The following is a 22,858-nucleotide window of genomic DNA, read 5'->3' as shown; positions in this document are numbered from 1 at the left end:
AAGACGAGACCCAGGCAGGACCGCAGAGACGGGTTCAGCCACGACCCGAAGTCCACGACTTAATCCAGAACTCAGGATAGAGGATCCAGGACACGGGACTACAGCAAGAGGATCAGCCTCGACTCCGGATCCCGGCGTAGATATAGATACAAAACAAGAAGAAAGATGTGGCTGGGTTAATCGGAACAAGGGAAGACACAGACACAGACAGAGAGGGAGAGGTCATTGGATAGAAGTGATTCTTGATGTTTTAAATGATTACATGATAATTTGACTCGACAATTATTATTTATAAAACTGTGAAAAGCGTTTATAACCCTGCATCTCATGTTAGTCATAGAGTGGTGTGGAAGGAGTCTTAAGAGCCGGACACGAGTCAGCAGTTTAGCTCTGACAGGCTCCCTGGCCTTGTATTCTTTACTTGAATGTGTTTTCGTGAGATGCACACGCATACTACTTCCCACAGATGTATTTGTAAGTGTTTAAACTCTCTCCACTTTCTGTTTGCGGCAGTGGAACATGTCCAGCCTGTTTCCGCTGACCTGCTGACCGGATGGAAACTGACCCGGGATGGTTATCAAGGTACAACATCTCATTCAGATCGGATTCTCACTCAGTTATAACATGGAAAAAACATCAGTTGACCCTTCAAATTAAGACTTACATAAATGTGTATATATATATTTTTTAAATGTTAAATTTTTATGAGAAAAAGGTAACTGTTAGCGTCCATAGAGTGTCAGCAGGAGGGGAACTGGATCCCACTGCACCGATGAACCTCATTAAAACCAATCAGATCACATAGCAAAGAAAGAGAGGGGGGTAGACGGAGAGCAGGGTCATGTGACCTGGTGGTCAGGCTCTTATGTCGGAACACACACTCAACAATAGAGCCAACAACACACACTCACCTGTGCTGTAAAGTAACATGAAGGGCGAGGCTCTGTTTGGAACGTTAAAGGAAGTCGAAATAATGCGTGGATTCAAACTGGGATTCGTGGAAACTTTTCCTTTTGTGTTTCACGAAAATCAAATAAATTGTTAAACGTTTAAGCACCAATTTGTAGAAAGCACTTCTCCAGCCGAGGCCGAGTGGGAATGCAAAGAGTCTGCAGGTATTTGAACACATTAGAATAACAATGGATCGTCAGGGCAACACGAATATTGAACCTCCGTCACACAGGTGTTGAGATGTTTCAGTCTGCAGCAGGCTGTGGATGAACTGAACAGGACCAACAGTAGAGTGATTACAAAGAGCCTGGAAGTGATTGGATAACAAACAGACACACAGAGAAAGATCTAGAAGAACAACGTAATCGAATAAAGACGGAAATAAATGAACATATTACTCAAAGAAAGAATGATTATAAGAGTGAGGCTGTAATCAGAGCTAAAGCTGTTTCTTCTTCATTACAGACTCCTAGTGTGTGTGTGTGTGTGTGTGTGTGTGTGTGTGTGTGTGTGTGTGTGTGTGTGTGTGTGTGTGTGTGCGTGTGCGTGTGCGTGCGCGCGTGTGTGTGTGTGTCTATATAAAGACATGGACGTCTTTGATTGGACCTATACATGTGTTTGTGTTGTTGTGTGTGTATTAATGTGTGTGTGTGTTTCTTGCCGCAGTGCCACATCTCCTCCCACTCTGAAGCTAAAAACAAATGCAGCGCGGCTCTCATTACACACACACACACACACACACACACACACACACACGCACCATCCAATCAATACACCGGGGCCTCTGGGGGCCAACACTGCACTCTAAGTGTGTGTGTGTGTGTGTGTGTGTGTGTGTGTGTGTGTGTGTGTGTGTGTGTGTGTGTGTGTGTGTGTGTGTGTGTGTGTGTGTGTGTGTGTGTGTGTGTGTGTGTGTGTGTGTGTGTGTTAAGTTAAGTCTGTTTAAGGCGGGGAGTGTAAAGTTGACCTGAGCTCACACTTTTCGGCTTTAAACAACAGAACTACCCAATAGAGGACAACAAAGTGATGTGTTCACTGTCCTCTCTTGTGATGCGTTCACTGTCCCCCTCTGTGATGCGTTCACTGTCCTCTCTTGTGATGCGTTCACTGTCCTCCTCTGTGATGCGTTCAATGTTTGCAGACTCGTGCCGTGTTCAAAAATCAGATAACAGTTTATCACAAATTGATGGAAAAAGCCAATTATTCCTGACTTAAAACAACAACAGTTTGTTTTCTGTCCCGAGTGTTACGCATTAAACCAGGACTGACATGTTAAGGATTGTCACTTTAACATAAAGCAGTAAAGGCATCGTCAGCGGAAACTGTTTTGCTCCAGTTATGCCCGATTTGATTCTTAAAAATGTTCCCGTGTTCACTGTCCTCTCTTGTGATGCGTTCACTGTCCTCTCTTGTGATGCGTTCACTGTCCTCTCTTGTGATGCGTTCACTGTCGTCTCTTGGGATGTGTTCACTGTCCTCTCTTGTGATGCGTTCACTGTCCTCTCTTGTGATGCGTTCACTGTCCTCTCTTGTGATGCGTTCACTGTCCTCTCTTGTGATGCGTTCACTGTCCTCTCTTGTGATGCGTTCACTGTCCTCTCTTGTGATGCGTTCACTGTTCTCTCTTGTGATGCGTTCACTGTCCTCTCTTGTGATGCGTTCACTGTCGTCTCTTGGGATGTGTTCACTGTCCTCTCTTGTGATGCGTTCACTGTCCTCTCTTGTGATGCGTTCACTGTCGTCTCTTGGGATGTGTTCACTGTCCTCTCTTGTGATGCGTTCACTGTCCTCTCTTGTGATGCGTTCACTGTCCTCTCTTGTGATGCGTTCACTGTCCTCTCTTGTGATGCGTTCACTGTCGTCTCTTGGGATGCGTTCACTGTCCTCTCTTGTGATGCGTTCACTGTCCTCTCTTGTGATGCGTTCACTGTCCTCTCTTGTGATGCGTTCACTGTCCTCTCTTGTGATGCGTTCACTGTCCTCTCTTGTGATGCGTTCACTGTCCTCTCTTGTGATGCGTTCACTGTCCTCTCTTGTGATGCGTTCACTGTCGTCTCTTGGGATGTGTTCACTGTCCTCTCTTGTGATGCGTTCACTGTCCTCTCTTGTGATGCGTTCACTGTCGTCTCTTGGGATGTGTTCACTGTCCTCTCTTGTGATGCGTTCACTGTCCTCTCTTGTGATGCGTTCACTGTCGTCTCTTGGGATGTGTTCACTGTCCTCTCTTGTGATGCGTTCACTGTCCTCTCTTGTGATGCGTTCACTGTTGTCTCTTGGGATGCGTTCACTGTCCTCTCTTGTGATGCGTTCACTGTCCTCTCTTGTGATGCGTTCACTGTCCTCTCTTGTGATGCGTTCACTGTCCTCTCTTGTGATGCGTTCACTGTCCTCTCTTGTGATGCGTTCACTGTCCTCTCTTGTGATGCGTTCACTGTCCTCTCTTGTGATGCGTTCACTGTCGTCTCTTGGGATGTGTTCACTGTCCTCTCTTGTGATGCGTTCACTGTCCTCTCTTGTGATGCGTTCACTGTCGTCTCTTGGGATGTGTTCACTGTCCTCTCTTGTGATGCGTTCACTGTCCTCTCTTGTGATGCGTTCACTGTCGTCTCTTGGGATGTGTTCACTGTCCTCTCTTGTGATGCGTTCACTGTCCTCTCTTGTGATGCGTTCACTGTCCTCTCTTGTGATGCGTTCACTGTCCTCTCTTGTGATGCGTTCACTGTCGTCTCTTGGGATGTGTTCACTGTCCTCTCTTGTGATGCGTTCACTGTCCTCTCTTGTGATGCGTTCACTGTCGTCTCTTGTGATGCGTTCACTGTCCTCTCTTGTGATGCGTTCACTGTCCTCTCTTGTGATGCGTTCACTGTCCTCTCTTGTGATGTGTTCACTGTCGTCTCTTGTGATGTGTTCACTGTCCTCTCTTGTGATGTGTTCACTGTCCTCTCTTGTGACGTGTTCACTGTCGTCTCTTGTGATGTGTTCACTGTCCTCTCTTGTGATGTGTTCACTGTCCTCTCTTGTGATGTGTTCACTGTCGTCTCTTGTGATGTGTTCACTGTCCTCTCTTGTGATGTGTTCACTGTCCTCTCTTGTGATGCGTTCACTGTCGTCTCTTGTGATGTGTTCACTGTCCTCTCTTGTGATGCGTTCACTGTCGTCTCTTGTGATGTGTTCACTGTCCTCTCTTGTGATGTGTTCACTGTCCCGCTTTGATGCCTTCACTGTGTTTTTATGCATTTCCTTTGTCCTCTGGATATGTGTTTAATGTTCTCTCTGGTGATGCGTTCACTGTCCTTGTCTGAAATGCGTTTACTGACCTCAATTAGTGGTGCGTTCACTGTCCGATCGTGATGCCGTTATGTCTTTTAATGCGTCTACTGTCCTCTGTTGTGATGTGTTTACTGTCCTCCAGGAAGAAAAGACAGTAAGGCTTGCTTACTTATGAGGCGTGTTGTCAGACATGTTGCTAGAACAATAGGACACACACACACACACACACACACACACACAATCTATATTAACGTGCCGCAGCAGATGAAAACTCGTGAATTTTTTAACTCTGTAACCCGACGTCCACCTCACTCTCTCCGTCTCCGTCAGAGATGCGGGGATCTCCGTGGCAACCCCCCCTGGTTTCCCGGGCGATGAGGGAGCCCTGTTTCATGACATCATCGTCATCGTTCATCTCCAAACTCCATCACCCCCAAAATCAAAACGTCTTCTGGCGTCACTTTCTCCGGGCCGTAGCCACGTGACCCAACATGTCGCTCTTTCCAACTAGTTTTGTTCCATCTTTTGATTCTCACATTTAACGTTTAATAATTACAAATACAGTTTGGTTTAACCTGTGTTTTACTTCTTGTCCTTCAGGCACCAGAGTCCCTTCTGATGCCGACCTCATTATCTTTAAAGGGGAGTTCTTATCTCGAACATTTAACATTTGTTGTGCTTTTTGTTCCCAGTCTTTTGTTTGCTTTTACCTTGTGTGTACATTGAGTTTATTTTGTTTACATGTTTACAAGTTATGAAATGTTACATCATTTGAAACCAAACAATATTACCCATATTTTATAACTACACATAACAAGCCAACATGTGCTATTGTTTTATTATGTGCACATATCACAGCCTTCATGTCAACTTAAGGAGTTTAAATTAATATCCTGCAAAGAAAAAGCAGAAATCTTTAAAATAATATTTCATTAATTTATAAACTTATCATCAAATTCAATTGTAATGGAAACGTAGAATCGAGCATGGAGTTATACACTTTTTCTGGACCTTATCTTTCAAATGAAATATGAGATTTACTTGTTTCTTTATTCCCATTGTTATACGCTGTTTCAGACCTAGGGTTGTTTTCATTTGAGTTTCCGTCTGGTTCATGTTCACACCGACTCCTTATCATGACTTGAATTGATGACTCTGTCACACGGTTTCTAATGGACTTAATGAAGTGTACAGGAACTCAGAGGACACAAACACAACAGCTTGATTTGATTTTTGAAATCGTTTTTCAGTTGAGTTAAACTTAAAGTTCAGGGTAATCAACTCTTAAAAACATACTGTTCCATTGTTTTCCAATAAATGGATGTTTTCAAAGTAAACGGATAATCGTTTTTAATAATCGTGATATCAATTATTGACCCAAATAATCGAGATTATGATTTTTGCCATAATCGAGCAGCCCTACTGACATATCGATGCATGTATACGTTAACAAATGCATTGCATACATATTATGGTTATTCAGAGTTATTTTAAGACGTCTTTTTGAACAGTCGATGGATTTAATTATAGTTTCAGAATAGATGTGTGAATGACGCACTTTTTCTTTAGCTACTACCAGACCTTTTCATGGCAGCTTAAAGAAGAAAACGGTTGATGAAAGTGGATTTACTGCAGAGTCTTCCTCCAGTTCATCTTCTGCTTGTGTTCTGTAGAGCTGAAGAGGAAGTGATGATGAGCAAGCATTAGGAAAGGAGACGCATCTTCACTTCCTCCTCCTTTGAATTCATAAACATATAAACCTACTTATAGTTATATATATTCCCTCTCCCGTCCTTTCTGCTTTTAAACACAGTTCTCAAACCTTGTAAAACTCCTACTCTTTATCCACTTACTGTGTTTCCCCTTTCTCCCAGTCCATTTCCTCCCTCTCTATAAATCCATATCTTCTTACCTCCCCCTCTCTCTTTCTCCCCCCTCTTCACTCTCACCCTCTTTCAGCTTTTACATCCACAACTTTGCGTCTGAACTCGGCTCATTCTGTGTGAGTGTCTCATCTATCATGCACGAGTGTTACATTATAAACTGTGGGTCACTGCGCCGCCCTCAGCTAAAACTCTCTGTCTCCGTGAGAGCGACGCACACACACACACACACACACACACACAGACAGACAGACAGACAGACAGACAGACAGACAGACAGACAGACAGACAGACAGACAGACAGACAGACAGACAGACAGACAGACAGACACACACACACACACCATGTATACATCACTTCAGGGGACATTGCATTGACTTACATGCATTTCCTGGAGACTTATCCTAACCTTAACCAACCCATGCCTAACGTGTGTTGGTCTCTGAGGTTGGTTTCGTTCGCCTCCCCCACATTTCCAATCCCTTCTCTCGAGAGGGGAGCAATGTACGGCAGGCCTTGACACCTAACACAAAAACGCTATCTATGCAATTAGGTGCAAGGGGGAAACGCGCAATGAGATCAGCCTCAGAATTAAACAACATCAATATAGAATTAGAGACGGGGAGGGCACGATCCATCGCCTGGGCACCATTGACCCGGGCGGACTAAATGAAAAATACAATTGATGGGTCCGCCTCCCACGACTTAAACATGTTTTATTAACTTTAATAACCTGTGTGATCTCCTCTCGCCCCAGGGTCTCTCCCCTCCTCTTAATTCCCTTCTCTGCGGGTGTGTCAGCCTGTTTTAATCCGCCCTCCACGTATTTTAGCACTTATATTTATTTATTAATTATTTATAGATCCTCATCCGGACTTTTTTTATTGGTGTGCTACATTTTTATCGCATGTTTTTAGCACTATCTTAATGGTGTTCATATTTATGTTTTTATTACTTCTTACATGTTTTATATTTTTAATGTATATATGTGTATGTTTTTATCTGATAATGATTAAAGCCACATGAGGAGGGACGCTTTTATTTGTTTATTTATATTGATTTTAAATTATTTTATTACCTGGAGTCCAGAAAACCAAAGAGAGGAACTCTTCACCGACCTGCCACCCTTTTAAATAGACAGAGCCAAACAACACCTGCCCTCTGGAATCTTTTAAACTTGATTTTAGTGGTTTTTATTTTCATTTTATACGATCCTACTAACCCGGTGTGCCTTTATTTTATTATTAGTTAATTGTAACACTCCCTTTACTTTTTAAATTAATATTACTGGGGAGATTGTTTTAATTATTTATCATTGCACTTGTGTTTTAACTGCACTGCATCCCCCTATCATCTAGGGTCTTTTACAGATTCCATTGGGACAGGCTCCGCACACGCACACACACACTTAAACACATCGGCACACACACGCACACACACACACACACACACACACACACACACACACACACACACACACACACACACACACACACACACACACACACAGTAGATGGATATCAAGTGTGGATGGTATCAGGACACTCTGAAGTGTTCTGCCCTCGAAGTATCAAACAGCTTTTCTTCTTCAGGATGTTTTCATCTTTTCAGATATGACTCATTCTTCAAAGCACACAAACCCCTGAAAGTTGATTTATTCTTTATCTTCTACGCATAAGATATGATTTATTTGCATAATATATACAAGATCACTTTTGCAAATAAGATAAGATAACAAATATTGTGTTTTTTAGGACCTTACTTATTACGAGACGATAAGACTTCATTGTCCAGTTCAAGTCTTAAAATGTTCTTGCATCTCCGCAATTTCCTTTGTAACATCCACAAGGAAAACAATGTAAGACACAAAAACAAGGAAACAGACATTTAACATAACAATTATTCTACTTATTAACTTATTTTCTTCTTTGGGTTACCTCCCGTTATATCTGTACTTATTTGTGTGCTGCTGCGGCATCTTACATTTCCACCATCCAGTACCTGCAGCCACTTTTCAACACACAGGAAAGTCCTTTTTATTTGCAAGCTAAAAATATAGAATTGAATTAAAACATTGTCTGTAACAATAGCTGCATCTTCAGTGTGTGACATCTCACTAAAGACCTAAGAGACGCATTAAAAGCGGCACTGCAGAATGTATCCTCAAAGATATTACCGCATACCGGCTTCCCAGAAAAAGCCATCTACCTTGGAGTAAACAACTAATCTGCTTACCCGGCAGTCCTTTCGCCAACTTTTACACGATAACTTCAATAAAAAGCCGAAATTACAAACAAGCAAGCACAAATAACTAGAATACTTTATGGCGCAGTGTTGTGTTGGCTGTAAAGGAGAGAACATCTTATATTAAGCACATTTAATTACAAATAAACTCATTCAAACGCATCAGGAGACAGGCCACATTTAAAAAGAGGTGTATCTGTGTCCTTAGCGACAGAAAAACACTTAAGAAAATGCTCTTTATTTGGATGCACTTAAGTATTTATCTACTACAAGTATCATTTATGTTTAATAAGATGTAATTCGCGTCGAAAGAAGCCATTCGCGTCGAAAGAAGCCAGTTGAGGTGGTTCGGGCACCTAGTTAGGATGCCACCTGGGCGCCTCCCTAGGGAGGTGTTCCAGGCACGTCCAGCTGGGAAGAGACCAAGGGGTAGACCTAGGACCAGGTGGAGGGATTATATCTCTTCGCTGGCCTGGGAGCGCCTTGGGATCCCCCAGTCAGAGCTGGTTGATGTCGCCGGGAAAAGAACGTTTGGAGCTCTCTGCTGGAACTGCTACCCCCGCGACCCGACCACGGATAAGCGGGAGAAGATGGATGGATGGAAGATGTAATAATGTGTATGAATGTATCGTTTAGCAGTTTTTACTTTTGTGTCATCTGCATAGAGACTTTAGCATATAGTACGTTTCCTCACGATGTTACAAACCAAATAGTCTTTATGCTAAGCTAGGCTAACCGCATCACCATAATACCATAAGGTCTTTCTTTTTAATAATAAATGCAATAATAATACAGCTATTTCAAGCATTATTTTCCATTCACAGTTATTAGGGGAAGCACAATGTCCAATATCATCATTATGTTATTTCCCTGATCATATAGACATATCTAAATGTAGCTGCCGCCCCTTGAAGACATGCAGTGTTTTGTCAGACCTTAATAACACCCGACTGCTCTGGATGTGGAGCAGCACTCAGGTGGGGCAGAGCAGCGCTAAGCTGAACAATTTACACCTCTGCATGAATCATTCATGGGGGGGGGATCTTGTAAATTTAACACGAAACAAACACTTACCTGCTGGCTGCACGCCGAGCTAGCACCAGTTTCAGGGTTTAAAGGGCCCTGAATCCACTGCAGATAAAAAACAAGGACATACCCGAGATTAATAACAAATAAAATATCCTCTGATTGGTTATACCTAGCCGTGTCATTGATTATTATATATTTAGATTTTAAGTTAGTATTTACTTATATTTTGGGGGGAGATTAAGCAAATACAGGTGTGGCGGTCTGATAAAGAAATGCATGACACACTGGTGAGAGAAATCAGAGGGTTTTTTATTGTCATTATAACATGAAATATTGGCTTAAAGTCCGACAACTTTTCAACCCGAAGCTAAAGCAACGACAAAGCCAGAATTACTGGAAGACGTTGCGAATGTGAGTAATTTGCTTTAATTTCATTCATTCTGCACATTGGCTCTCACCCTCTGTCTGAAACCAGAGCCCAGTCTGCTCTGATTGGTTAGCTGGCCAGCTCTGTTGTGATTGGTCAACCGCTTAGAGATGTCCCGCCCCTTAGCCTATCACGTACAATGTGTTGGAGCGCTAGCCAATAGAAGCGTGAGTGTTCCGTAGTGATGTCACTACGTTCAGGAAGTAAACAAAGGAGTCCAATGGAGGCGTTTCAGGCAGGGGGGAGTGGGAGAGAAACTCCCTCTGCAGCGTCTGTTGGCTAACTTAAGACATTATCTATATAATATTTCCTATTGCTTATATTTGATATAATGTTTCACACTTTCTAAGTATTTGTATTTATTTTTAATGTCTGAACACACTGCTGCTTTTGTAACGAAATCATCTCCCAAATTGGGATCAATAAAGTAGACCTACCTACCTACCTACCTTTAGCTGGACGCTAAAAAAGAAAATAATGCTGCTGTTAATACATATACCATCATGTCGGTAGTGATTTCAAACCCTGCTGTACAGAGTTAAATAAACTTCCCTTCATACATCATCCTTACATTATATATCATTATATACACCCAGTCAGTGAGTTTATTAGTTTTCCTCTCCGGAGGCTTCGGACCAGACAGAGAGGAAGAGGAAGATATTGGAGATGGAGATTGTGATCCAACAGGGAAACGTTGTTGTGTTTGTTCATGAGATGAGTTTTAAACTTATGAGCGACGACAGGAAGTGACTCCACTATGTTGGGAGGAGAATGAAATGCCTGCAGAAGCTGTGAAGAAGGACGGAATCCCTCTAAAAATATAAATTAGGCGTTTTTCTGATGGATTTATTCATGCAAACAAACACCGGAATATCTTTCTGAGGTGTGGTGGTTTTATAAAGGAGGCTCAAGCTGTTGCACTTTTATTAAGTCCCTTTGGATAGTGGCTGAAGCCAAAATAAATGTCATTTAATTCACTTTAACGGCTTCACCGAGCAGAGAACTATATAATATACATCATTTTAAACTATTCTGCTTAGTGACTAGTTTAACTGTTGGTACTTTAATTGTATTTTGATTCTGACATTTCTGTACTTTTACTTCAGAAATCAGTACTGCTTTTAACCCATCCTAGTACCAGGAGTCTAGGACTAGGAGCAGTGGGCAGCTATTGCACAGCGCCCGGGGAGCAATGGGAGTGAGGGGGGAAGGGGGGTGTTCGGTGCCTTGCTCAAGGGCACCACGGCAGGGCAGGAGGTGAACTGGGACCTCTCCAAGTAGCAGTCCACACTCCATATTTTAGGTCTGGTCGGGGACTTGAACCGGCGACCCTACGGCTCACAGTCCAAGCCCCTACTGACCGAGACACTGCCGGACTTTAGGTTAGCATTTTAAATATGGAGGCAAGCACACGTTAATAAACACATTATTATAAAATTAAGTGAACGTATAAAGGTATTGAAACGGCTGCAAGGAATAAACAATAATACATTCTAAACAAATAATGTGAGTATATTGGTAAACTGTATATAACAGCGATTATTGCACAATAGTGGTGTTGCTGTCTGTCTAGTTGCAGCTAGTAATAACACGAGTAAAACATTAAAATAGTAGAAATCTAATAATAGAAAAATATGTTTTAGGACTACTATTCTACTTTTAGTTGTGTATACCAATTTATTCTAATTCCTCATACTATATATCTCTTTTCACCTGGATTTCCTCTTTGGGGATCAATAAGACTGATAACTTTTCTACGATTTCAACCATATTCAATGTAACTACTGCTATATTTTACTATATTTTTTAGTGTCATTATAGTTCTCTTAAAATAGTTTTCTATCTGTGTTTTTAATTGTTGTTTTACTTTGCAACACCAAGTCAAATTCCTGTGTCAACCGACCTGATTCTGATTTCTAAGTGTTGTTACACATCTTGTGTTTTCCCTCTCTGGTTTTAAGATGTTGGAAATTATTCCAGTTTTAAATTTAGATTCACTTTTTGACGAAATGAGTCCTAAGGTTTCGCATGCAGGACTTTAACTTGTAACAGAGTATTTCTGCACTCTGGTATTAATACTTTTAGTTAAATAAAATAGTAGTACTTGTTCTTCTGCTGGTGAAGGTCAGTGTGAGCGGTCAGTTAACTCGTCGTTTGACTCGCGTCTCCTCCCGATGAACTCTCAGGACGTCTGGGAGTTCCCTGTTTGCCTGGGAAATGTCAGTCCGCTTGGCACTGCCGCCTATATATAGACACACACACACACACACACACACACACACACACACACACACACACACCTCCCTACTTATTTCTCTAGATTCCAGTTTTCCGTTTTAACTTCCTCCAACACTGCATTGGGCCGTCTTGAATAATTAATGAGGTCACACACACGGAGACACACACACACACACACACACACACACCGAATCAAAGTGTGTCTCCTCTTACGATCAATACGTCCACAAAAAGCCTTTCCTCTGACCCTCCCTTCACTTATTCTCTTCTTTCTTCCTGAAACGCCTTTGAAGGAAATTAAAACCCATTATATTTCATTCTGTGTAGATTTCTGAGAAATGCAAATGGTCTTCAGCAATGAGATCCATTCATGCAATCTCCTTTTCTAAGGCGGAGTGTAATAGAAATGTTAATATAGACCTGTTTGCTTAATTTTACAAAAGTTACCCAAAGCGCCCAAAAACCAGAGAGAGAACAAACAACACAATCACTCTTCATTCAGCCTTTTCCAACTCGTGCTCTGATTTCTAAATATTGAAGTTGAAAGCATCAATCTGGTGCACTTTGAGAGCAACATGAAGAGATCTATGGAAACCTCTCTCAACACCCACATGAAACAGAACTGTAAACAGATTTAATTTTTCTTTATGGATATTTTACAAATCACTCTCCTTTTAAACTGTATTCTTGTTTTACTGTCATATAGTATTTCATACCTGTTTTTCATTTATTCTCTTATTTTTTTATAACTATAATGATCATATAAATGTGTGCCTCGGAAATAACTGTTTACATTAATGGTGACCAAAACGTTTAAGACCCACTGAGATAACACAGAGAGAGTCCTTTTAGCTGACAGGAGAGGACTCCTTATATCCGTTAGCGTAGCTCGCTAGCACCAGAAGCTAACAACAACGATCTCCGGTACCGGTGCGCTCTCTCTCTCTCTCTCTCTCTCGCTCGTGCACGCACACAAAATGGCTCGTTCCACACACACACACACACACACACACACACACACACACACACACACACACACACACACACACACACACACACAGAGCCGAGCTTTAATGAAACACAGAGACCCAGGCGTAATAGTACTGTATCATATTATTTTCAATCAATAATTCTTCAAAATATGATTTTTTTCTTAATAACCATTTCCCCCCCTGGTCTCTCGCGCCCCCCACTTTGAGAACCACTGCAGTAGAGACACTACATACTGATATACACCTGAACATCAGCAGGAGAGGACTCTTTAAAGTAGAGACACTACACACTGATATACACCTGAACATCAGCAGGAGAGGACTCTTTAAAGTAGAGACACTACACACTGATATACACCTGAACATCAGCAGGAGAGGACTCTTTAAAGTAGAGACACTACATACTGATATACACCTGGACATCAGCAGGAGAGGACTCTTTAAAGTAGAGACACTACATACTGATATACACCTGAATATCAGCAAGAGAGGACTCTTTAAAGTAGAGACACTACATACTGATATACACCTGAACATCAGCAGGAGAGGACTCTTTAAAGTAGAGACACTACATACTGATATACACCTGAATATCAGCAAGAGAGGACTCTTTAAAGTAGAGACACTACATACTGATATACACCTGAACATCAGCAGGAGAAGACTCTTTAAAGTAGAGACACTACATACTGATATACACCTGAACATCAGCAGGAGAGGACTCTTTAAAGTAGAGACACTACATACTGATATACACCTGAACATCAGCAGGAGAGGACTCTTTAAAGTAGAGACACTACATACTGATATACACCTGAACATCAGCAGGAGAGGACTCTTTAAAGTAGAGACACTACATACTGATATACACCTGAACATCAGCAGGAGAGGACTCTTTAAAGTAGAGACACTACATACTGATATACACCTGGACATCAGCAGGAGAGGACTCTTTAAAGTAGAGACACTACATACTGATATACACCTGAACATCAGCAGGAGAGGACTCTTTAAAGTAGAGACACTACATACTGATATACACCTGAACATCAGCAGGAGAGGACTCTTTAAAGTAGAGACACTACATACTGATATACACCTGGACATCAGCAGGAGAGGACTCTTTAAAGTAGAGACACTACATACTGATATACACCTGAATATCAGCAAGAGAGGACTCTTTAAAGTAGAGACACTACATACTGATATACACCTGAACATCAACAGGAGAGGACTCTTTAAAGTAGAGACACTACATACTGATATACACCTGAACATCAGCAGGAGAGGACTCTTTAAAGTAGAGACACTACATACTGATATACACCTGAACATCAACAGGAGAGGACTCTTTAAAGTAGAGACACTACATACTGATATACACCTGAACATCAGCAGGAGAGCACTCTTTAAAGTAGAGACACTACATACTGATATACACCTGAACATCAGCAGGAGAAGACTCTTTAAAGTAGAGACACTACATACTGATATACACCTGGACATCAGCAGGAGAGGACTCTTTAAAGTAGAGACACTACATACTGATATACACCTGAACATCAGCAGGAGAGGACTCTTTAAAGTAGAGACACTACATACTGATATACACCTGGACATCAGCAGGAGAGGACTCTTTAAAGTAGAGACACTACATACTGATATACACCTGAACATCAGCAGGAGAGGACTCTTTAAAGTAGAGACACTACATACTGATATACACCTGAACATCAGCAGGAGAGGACTCTTTAAAGTAGAGACACTACATACTGATATACACCTGAACATCAGCAAGAGAGGACTCTATAAAGTAGAGATACTACATACTGATATACACCTGAACATCAGCAGGAGAGGACTCTTTAAAGTAGAGACACTACATACTGATATACACCTGAACATCAGCAGGAGAGGACTCTATAAAGTAGAGACACTACATACTGATATACACCTGAACATCAGCAGGAGAAGACTCTTTAAAGTAGAGACACTACATACTGATATACACCTGAACATCAGCAGGAGAGGACTCTTTAACGTAGAGACACTACGTAAGGGATAATGTGCTGCGACGCGGTCGCAGCACATTATCGCTTCGCGTCGGGCTCCTGATCAGCCTGTCGGTGTTCTTTTCCCCATAATGACCAAGTCGCTGCACATTATCCCGCTTATTACATGGCCACATTCTCAACAAAGTAACGTTATGACTCCCAATATTAATTGAAATGCTTTTATGGATTTAGAAAATGATTGTATGTATTGATTTAAATTGACATGCATCCGCTAAGAAAAATAGTCCGTTGTTACCGTTTGAACTAGCGTAGCAACGGGCGGCAGGAACTGCTTCGATAGCGTTTTTGAGGAGCTTTCTGATTACAGATTTGAAGACATCGCTGATTGCTTTAAAAGTAGCACAATTCATTATGTCAAACCTTGGAAAGTATCTCGATATCCCTGCCCTGATGCCAAAGGAACTGCACACTGAATATGTGTCGCCGTTTGATGTCTATGTCTGGACCGCTGTGTAAAAAGAAGGGTTTCTGCCCGTTACTTCTCCGCTGTTTTCTTGTCCCTCTTGTCTTTTTCTTTTCTTCACTGGGGACTCATCAGCCACTAACCATTCCTCCAAATTACTGTGCTCTCCAAATATATTAAAATGAATGTTAAAATCCTCCATGTTGCTATCACACGCCAGCGGAAAACTAAAGACAATCAGACAGTTTGCTTGCTTTTCAAACTGTTACATTTGAAAAACAGTTAGAGCGTCTCTTGTCTTGTCAGTTTGAAAAGCCAACGGTAAGAACTGCTTGCGTTTTTGAGGAGCTTTTTGATTACAGATTTGAAAACATCGCTCCTTGCTTTAAAAGTAGCACGATTCATGATGTCAAACCTTGGAAAGTATCTAGATATCCCTGCCCTAATGCCAAAGTAACTGGCAACTGAATATGTGTCGCCGTTTGATGTAAAAAGGAGGGTTTCTGCCCCGTTACTTCTCCGCTGTTTTTCTTGTCCCAGTTCGAAAAGCAAACTGCATGCAGTTTGCTTTTCGGCCCAACTGTATACAGTTAAATCGACCGGACTTCTTTCTGAAGATGTGAGCGTCCTTAACAACGGTCAATAAGTCCTTGACAGCGGTCTGTCTGTTCGGTATTAACAACGTGTCACGTGTTCTGAATTGACCAATCAGAATCGAGTATTCAACTAAGCCATGTAATAAATACTGATATACACCTGAACATCAGCAGGAGAGGACTCTTTAAAGTAGAGACACTACACACTGATATACACCTGAACATCAGCAGGAGAGGCCTCTTTAAAGTAGAGACACTACATACTGATATACACCTGAACATCAGCAGGAGAGGACTCTTTAAAGTAGAGACACTACATACTGATATACACCTGAACATCAGCAGGAGAGGACTCTTTAAAGTAGAGACACTACATACTGATATACACCTGAACATCAGCAGGAGAAGACTCTTTAAAGTAGAGACACTACATACTGATATACACCTGAACATCAGCAGGAGAGGACTCTTTAAAGTAGAGACACTACATACTGATATACACCTGGACATCAGCAGGAGAGGACTCTTTAAAGTAGAGACACTACATACTGATATACACCTGAACATCAGCAGGAGAGGACTCTTTAAAGTAGAGACACTACATACTGATATACACCTGAACATCAGCAGGAGAGGACTCTATAAAGTAGAGACACTACATACTGATATACACCTGAACATCAGCAGGAGAGGACTCTTTAAAGTAGAGACACTACATACTGATATACACCTGAACATCAGCAGGAGAGGACTCTTTAAAGTAGAGACACTACATACTGATATACACCTGAACATCAGCAGGAGAAGACTCTTTAAAGTAGAGACACTACATACTGATATACACCTGAACATCATCAGGAGAGGACTCTTTAAAGTAGAGACACTACATACTGATATACACCTGAACATCAGCAGGAGAGGACTCTTTAACGTAGAGACACTACGTAAGGGATAATGTGCTGCGACGCGGTCGCAGCACATTATCGCTTCGCGTCGGGCTCCTGATCAGCCTGTCGGTGTTCTTTTCCCCATAATGACCAAGTCGCTGCACATTATCCCGCTTATTACATGACCACATTCTCAACAAAGTAACGTTATGACTCCCAATATTAATTGAAATGCTTTTATGGATTTAGAAAATGATTGTATGTATTGATGTAAATTGACATGCATCCGCTAAGAAAAATAGTCCGTTGTTACCGTTTGAACTAGCGTAGCAACGGGCGGCAGGAACTGCTTCGATAGCGTTTTTGAGGAGCTTTCTGATTACAGATTTGAAGACATCGCTGCTTGCTTTAAAAGTAGCACAATTCATTATGTCAAACCTTGGAAAGTATCTCGATATCCCTGCCCTGATGCCAAAGGAACTGCACACTGAATATGTGTCGCCGTTTGATGTCTATGTCTGGACCGCTGTGTAAAAAGAAGGGTTTCTGCCCGTTACTTCTCCGCTGTTTTCTTGTCCCTCTTGTCTTTTTCTTTTCTTCACTGGGGACTCATCAGCCACTAACCATTCCTCCAAATTACTGTGCTCTCCAAATATATTAAAATGAATGTTAAAATCCTCCATGTTGCTATCACACGCCAGCGGAAAACTAAAGACAATCAGACAGTTTGCTTGCTTTTCAAACTGTTACATTTGAAAAACAGTTAGAGCGTCTCTTGTCTTGTCAGTTTGAAAAGCCAACGGTAGGAACTGCTTGCGTTTTTGAGGAGCTTTTTGATTACAGATTTGAAAACATCGCTCCTTGCTTTAAAAGTAGCACGATTCATGATGTCAAACCTTGGAAAGTATCTAGATATCCCTGCCCTAATGCCAAAGTAACTGGCAACTGAATATGTGTCGCCGTTTGATGTAAAAAGGAGGGTTTCTGCCCCGTTACTTCTCCGCTGTTTTTCTTGTCCCAGTTCGAAAAGCAAACTGCATGCAGTTTGCTTTTCGGCCCAACTGTATACAGTTAAATCGACCGGACTTCTTTCTGAAGATGTGAGCGTCCTTAACAACGGTAAATAAGTCCTTGACAGCGGTCTGTCTGTTCGGTATTAACAACGTGTCACGTGTTCTGAATTGACCAATCAGAATCGAGTATTCAACTAAGCCATGTAATAAATACTGATATACACCTGAACATCAGCAGGAGAGGACTCTTTAAAGTAGAGACACTACATACTGATATACACCTGAACATCAGCAGGAGAGGACTCTTTAAAGTAGAGACACTACATACTGATATACACCTGAACATCAGCAGGAGAGGACTCTTTAAAGTAGAGACACTACATACTGATATACACCTGAACATCAGCAGGAGAGGACTCTTTAAAGTAGAGACACTACATACTGATATACACCTGGACATCAGCAGGAGAGGACTCTTTAAAGTAGAGACACTACATACTGATATACACCTGAACATCAGCAGGAGAGGACTCTTTAAAGTAGAGATCCTACATACTGATATACACCTGAACATCAGCAGGAGAGGACTCTTTAAAGTAGAGACACTACATACTGATATACACCTGAACATCAGCAGGAGAGGACTCTTTAAAGTAGAGACACTACATACTGATATACACCTGAACATCAGCAGGAGAGGACTCTTTAAAGTAGAGACACTACATACTGATATACACCTGGACATCAGCAGGAGAGGACTCTTTAAAGTAGAGACACTACATACTGATATACACCTGAACATCAGCAGGAGAGGACTCTTTAAAGTAGAGACACTACATACTGATATACACCTGAACATCAGCAGGAGAGGACTCTTTAAAGTAGAGACACTACATACTGATATACACCTGGACATCAGCAGGAGAGGACTCTTTAAAGTAGAGACACTACATACTGATATGAAGCTGAAAATGAGCAGAATACAGTTTTTCCTCTTGTGTCAACTTGAGCCTGAGTTGTCTCATGAGTCAGGAAAAGCACACAGAAACCAAAGCTCATAACTCTTCTGAAATTAGTCGAATATAATGGTGGTTGTGTGTGTGTGTGTGTGTGTGTGTGTGTGTGTGCGCGCGCGTGTGCGTGCGTGTGTTGCGTGTGTGGATTAAGTTAACCCAGGGGTATGCAAGAGTAATGGGGACTTAAACCGTTCAAACGCCCCCCTCACTACCTGATTAACCATTGATTTTTCCACTGCTCAATGTGTGTGTGTGTGTGTGTGTGTGTGTGTGTGTGTGTGTGTGTGTGTGTGTGTGTGTGTGTGTGTGTGTGTGTGTGTGTGTGTGTGTGTGTGTGTGTGTGTGTGTGTGTGTGTGTGTGTGTGTGTGTGTGTGTGTGTGTGTGTGTGTGCGTGCGCGTGCGCGTGCGTGTGTGTGTGTGTGTGTCGTCTTTCCAATACAGTACAAAGTAGTCAACAGAATTATAGCTCAATCTTTACCACAAGTGGGGAAAAAGGATGACAAAAAAGAAAGAGAGGAGGCTGTCCAATTATAGTTATTTCTTTATAATAAACCCAGTTTAACTTATATTATGTTTTGGGAGTACATTGGATTAGTTACAAGAGAGAACAAACATCTGAAACAGCACATTCATATTGAAAAATATATTTTATGTGTGGTAATAATTAAAAAATGTCAGACCTGACAAATGTTTAATTTCTTTATGGTGATTACATTTGGTTTCTTGGCGTAAATGCGTTTTCTTTAAAAAAAAAAGATTGTTCCTGAGAAATTATCTGTGGAGTCACAGTAAATCCGGATTGTTCAGTTGCATTATGGGAAATGTAGTATGTAGATTTGTTTGCAGTTTGACTCAAATTAACGACTAAAAGTCAGGATATTTTTAACTTTGCTTGATGGTGGAGGTATGTTTAACAAGTTTATAGTACTTTATATTTGAATAAAGTCCAAAAACCGCTATAAATGTTTTTTTAAATAATCTTTAGAATTGACCAAAATAAAAAGAAATTCTGGTAAATGTCAAAACGTTCAGAAAAAAATTGTGACAATCGTCTGAGAAATATGTGAAATATGTTAAAACAATTATGTAAATACCGTCTCTAAATGCACTGAACAAAAATATAAACGCAACACTTTTGTTTTTGCTCCCATTTTTCATGAGATGAACTCAAAGATCTAAAACATGTGTTCGTCGTCCATAACATACGCTTGCCCATACCATAACCCCACCACCACCTTGGGCCACTCGATTCACAACATTACCCTAACCCTACCCCTACCCCTCACACCAGATACTGACTGGTTTTCGGACCCCCCCAGACCCCCCCCAATATAGCAAAACTGCACGTTTCAGAGTGGCCTTCTATTGTGGCCAGCCTAAGGCACACCTGTGCAATAATCATGCTGTCTAATCAGCATCTTGATCTGCCACACCTGTGAGGTGGGATGGATTATCTCGGCAAAGGAGAAGTGCTCACTATCACAGATTCTTTCAGATTTGTGAACAATATTTGAGAGAAATGGTTATTTTGTGTATATAGAAAATGTTTTAGATCTTTGAAAAATGGGAGCAAAAACAAAAGTGTTGCGTTTATATTTTTGTTCAGTGTATGTAGGAGATCGTTGATATACGTTGGTCCTAAACCATTTAGTGATTCAAAAACTAGCAATAGTACTTTAAAATCAATTCTTTGGCCGACTGGAAGCCAGTGTAAAGATTTCAGAACTGTCACACCGGTGTGATCATTCTATAATACACCATTTAAGTCCGGGGGAGACATGCTAACGCTACATTAGCATCGCCGATCTTTTCTACTTCATGCTATCTGAACAAATGGTTAACATTTAACATTAAAAAGATCAGGCCGTTCAGGGAGAATCGAAGGAAGGCACGCAGCTTGACATTCTTCTGGACGTGTTTCATTGTGGTGATAGTGAGGGTAGTCAATCCCTTTTTTAGCAAGACAGTAGTGACGGCCATCTTGGTGTGTGGTGCGAGACCAGAGATGTAGTACATTGAGCGGTTTCACACAAAAAAAGTCTTACTTCACAGTTTTACGGCAAAACATTTTTTTCTTTAGTTGCAAAATTATCTTTTAAATTGACAAACATCATATGTGTAATTCGTGGCACAATTCAAACGGGATCGAAAGATAACTTTTCTCTCGCCATTGACTTCAATACATAATTTTTCCAAAATAAGGTCCAATGGAGGTCCACCGGAAGGGGAGGGACTTCGCCTCTATCGGGAGGTAAACATATCTACAGCAGTCAAATGCACCAAAAAGCAGCTTTAATATTAATGTAGAAACAATAATATATTCGTAAATCACTGACAGAGAACACTTCACTTATGAGTACTGATAATACATGTTTCCTTGTATTTCACTAGGTTTTTTACTTTAGTATTTTCAGTGTAGGTTCTGGTACTTTTACTGCAGTGAACCCTCGCTTCATGTCTTTTAATTCTTCTATTTATAGAAGCTGTCCTATAGGCAGGGAATACTAAATAAATGAAATGTTCTTTTAAAGGACTATGCACGTGTTTTTCATGTCACGCCCCATTAACTATGAATGCAGTGACGGTTTCTCTGAAACACTTCATCTGTCTGTTGCGTTGCCTTTCTTCCTTCAAGGCATATGTGTTCAGGTGTCAGTGTTACATCATCTTCTGTGTGTACAGCAGGTAACCAACACTCAGGAGGACAGTAACACACACACACACACACACACACACACACATGTACTGTTGTTCATCTTTGTTTCTGCACCAAAAAGTCTGCGTGGAAGCAGTTTGAGGCAAAAGGACAGAAAACAGATGCAATGAAAAGCAAAGAGAAAACACAACAAAGAAGCCTGGAGGAGAGGCGAGAAAACAGGTGTTTCTAAACAAGAATCAAATAAAAAAAATTCACCAAAATAGAGAAATATATCTAAAAAAGGTGGACGAATAAATGCAGAATAATAAAAAATATTGAGAGAAATTACCATAACTATTACTTTTAACTAAACAGCTTCTGATAAACTGCACTTATGTAAATGTTTTTTATTATTATTATATAATTTTAAGTGATTCATTTTATTACATTTTTACATTCCTTAATTTCTTTAAAAAAAAAATCAAATATATATATATTTTTTATTATTATTTTATGACCAATATTTCTATATTTTCTTCTTTTTTCTTTTACAACCTAATCCTCTTTATGTATTTGTGTAAACACCAGTATACACCGAAGCAAATTCCTTGTTAACCTACTTGGCAATAACCCTGAGTCTAATTCTGAATATGTATTTTCAGTGCTCTACATAAAGGAACTTTACATGGTACTAAACAGTAACGGCAAGCATTTACAGTACGTAAAAAAACACATAAAAGCATAAAATCAATTAAATTAAATGTGTTGCAACAATGATTACATGAGGGGTTCCTACCCAATGTGTCTTATTTAGGGAAAACACTCTTTACGGATGTATTCACAAGAACTGAAGATGTTTCAAAAACATAAAAAAATGATACATTGTCCAGCTGCCGTGTGTGTGTGTGTGTGTGTGTGTGTGTGTGTGTGTGTGTGTGTGTGTGTGTGTGTGGTGTGTGTGTGTGTGTGTGTGTGTGTGTGTGTGTGTGTGTGTGTGTGTGTGTGTGTGTGTGTGTGTGTGTGTGTGTGTGTGTGTGTGTGTGTGTGTGTGTGTGTGTGTGTGTGTGTGTGTGTGTGTGTGTGTGTGACAGACAGTCGGACAGCTGACCATCGTTTCTTTACATTCATTATTCACAAATAACTGAAACTGAACTCTGTGTGTGTGTGTGTGTGTGTGTGTGTGTGTGTGTGTGT

At 41.0% G+C, this 22,858-nt stretch overlaps 1 long non-coding RNA gene across 2 annotated transcripts in view; it reads left to right on the top strand.

Moving 5' to 3' along the window:
- Positions 1-22,858, top strand: part of LOC117448874 (uncharacterized) — a 58,580-nt gene that overhangs the window by 2,803 nt on the left and 32,919 nt on the right. Inside the window, exons 2-3 of one of the 2 annotated variants that reach the window (XR_004552417.1) lie at positions 514-582; positions 4,552-4,906. This is a non-coding gene — a long non-coding RNA (uncharacterized lncRNA). Of the gene's footprint in view, positions 1-513; positions 583-4,551; positions 4,907-22,858 lie in introns of those variants that run through there. The other variant, XR_004552418.2, reaches the window with a different exon arrangement.

The sequence above is a fragment of the Pseudochaenichthys georgianus genome, chromosome 7 (genome assembly GCF_902827115.2).
Source record: "Pseudochaenichthys georgianus chromosome 7, fPseGeo1.2, whole genome shotgun sequence".
NCBI lineage: Eukaryota > Metazoa > Chordata > Actinopteri > Perciformes > Channichthyidae > Pseudochaenichthys > Pseudochaenichthys georgianus.
The sequence above is the reverse complement of the archived record's forward strand: the minus strand, read 5'-3'. Positions and strand labels throughout refer to the sequence as shown.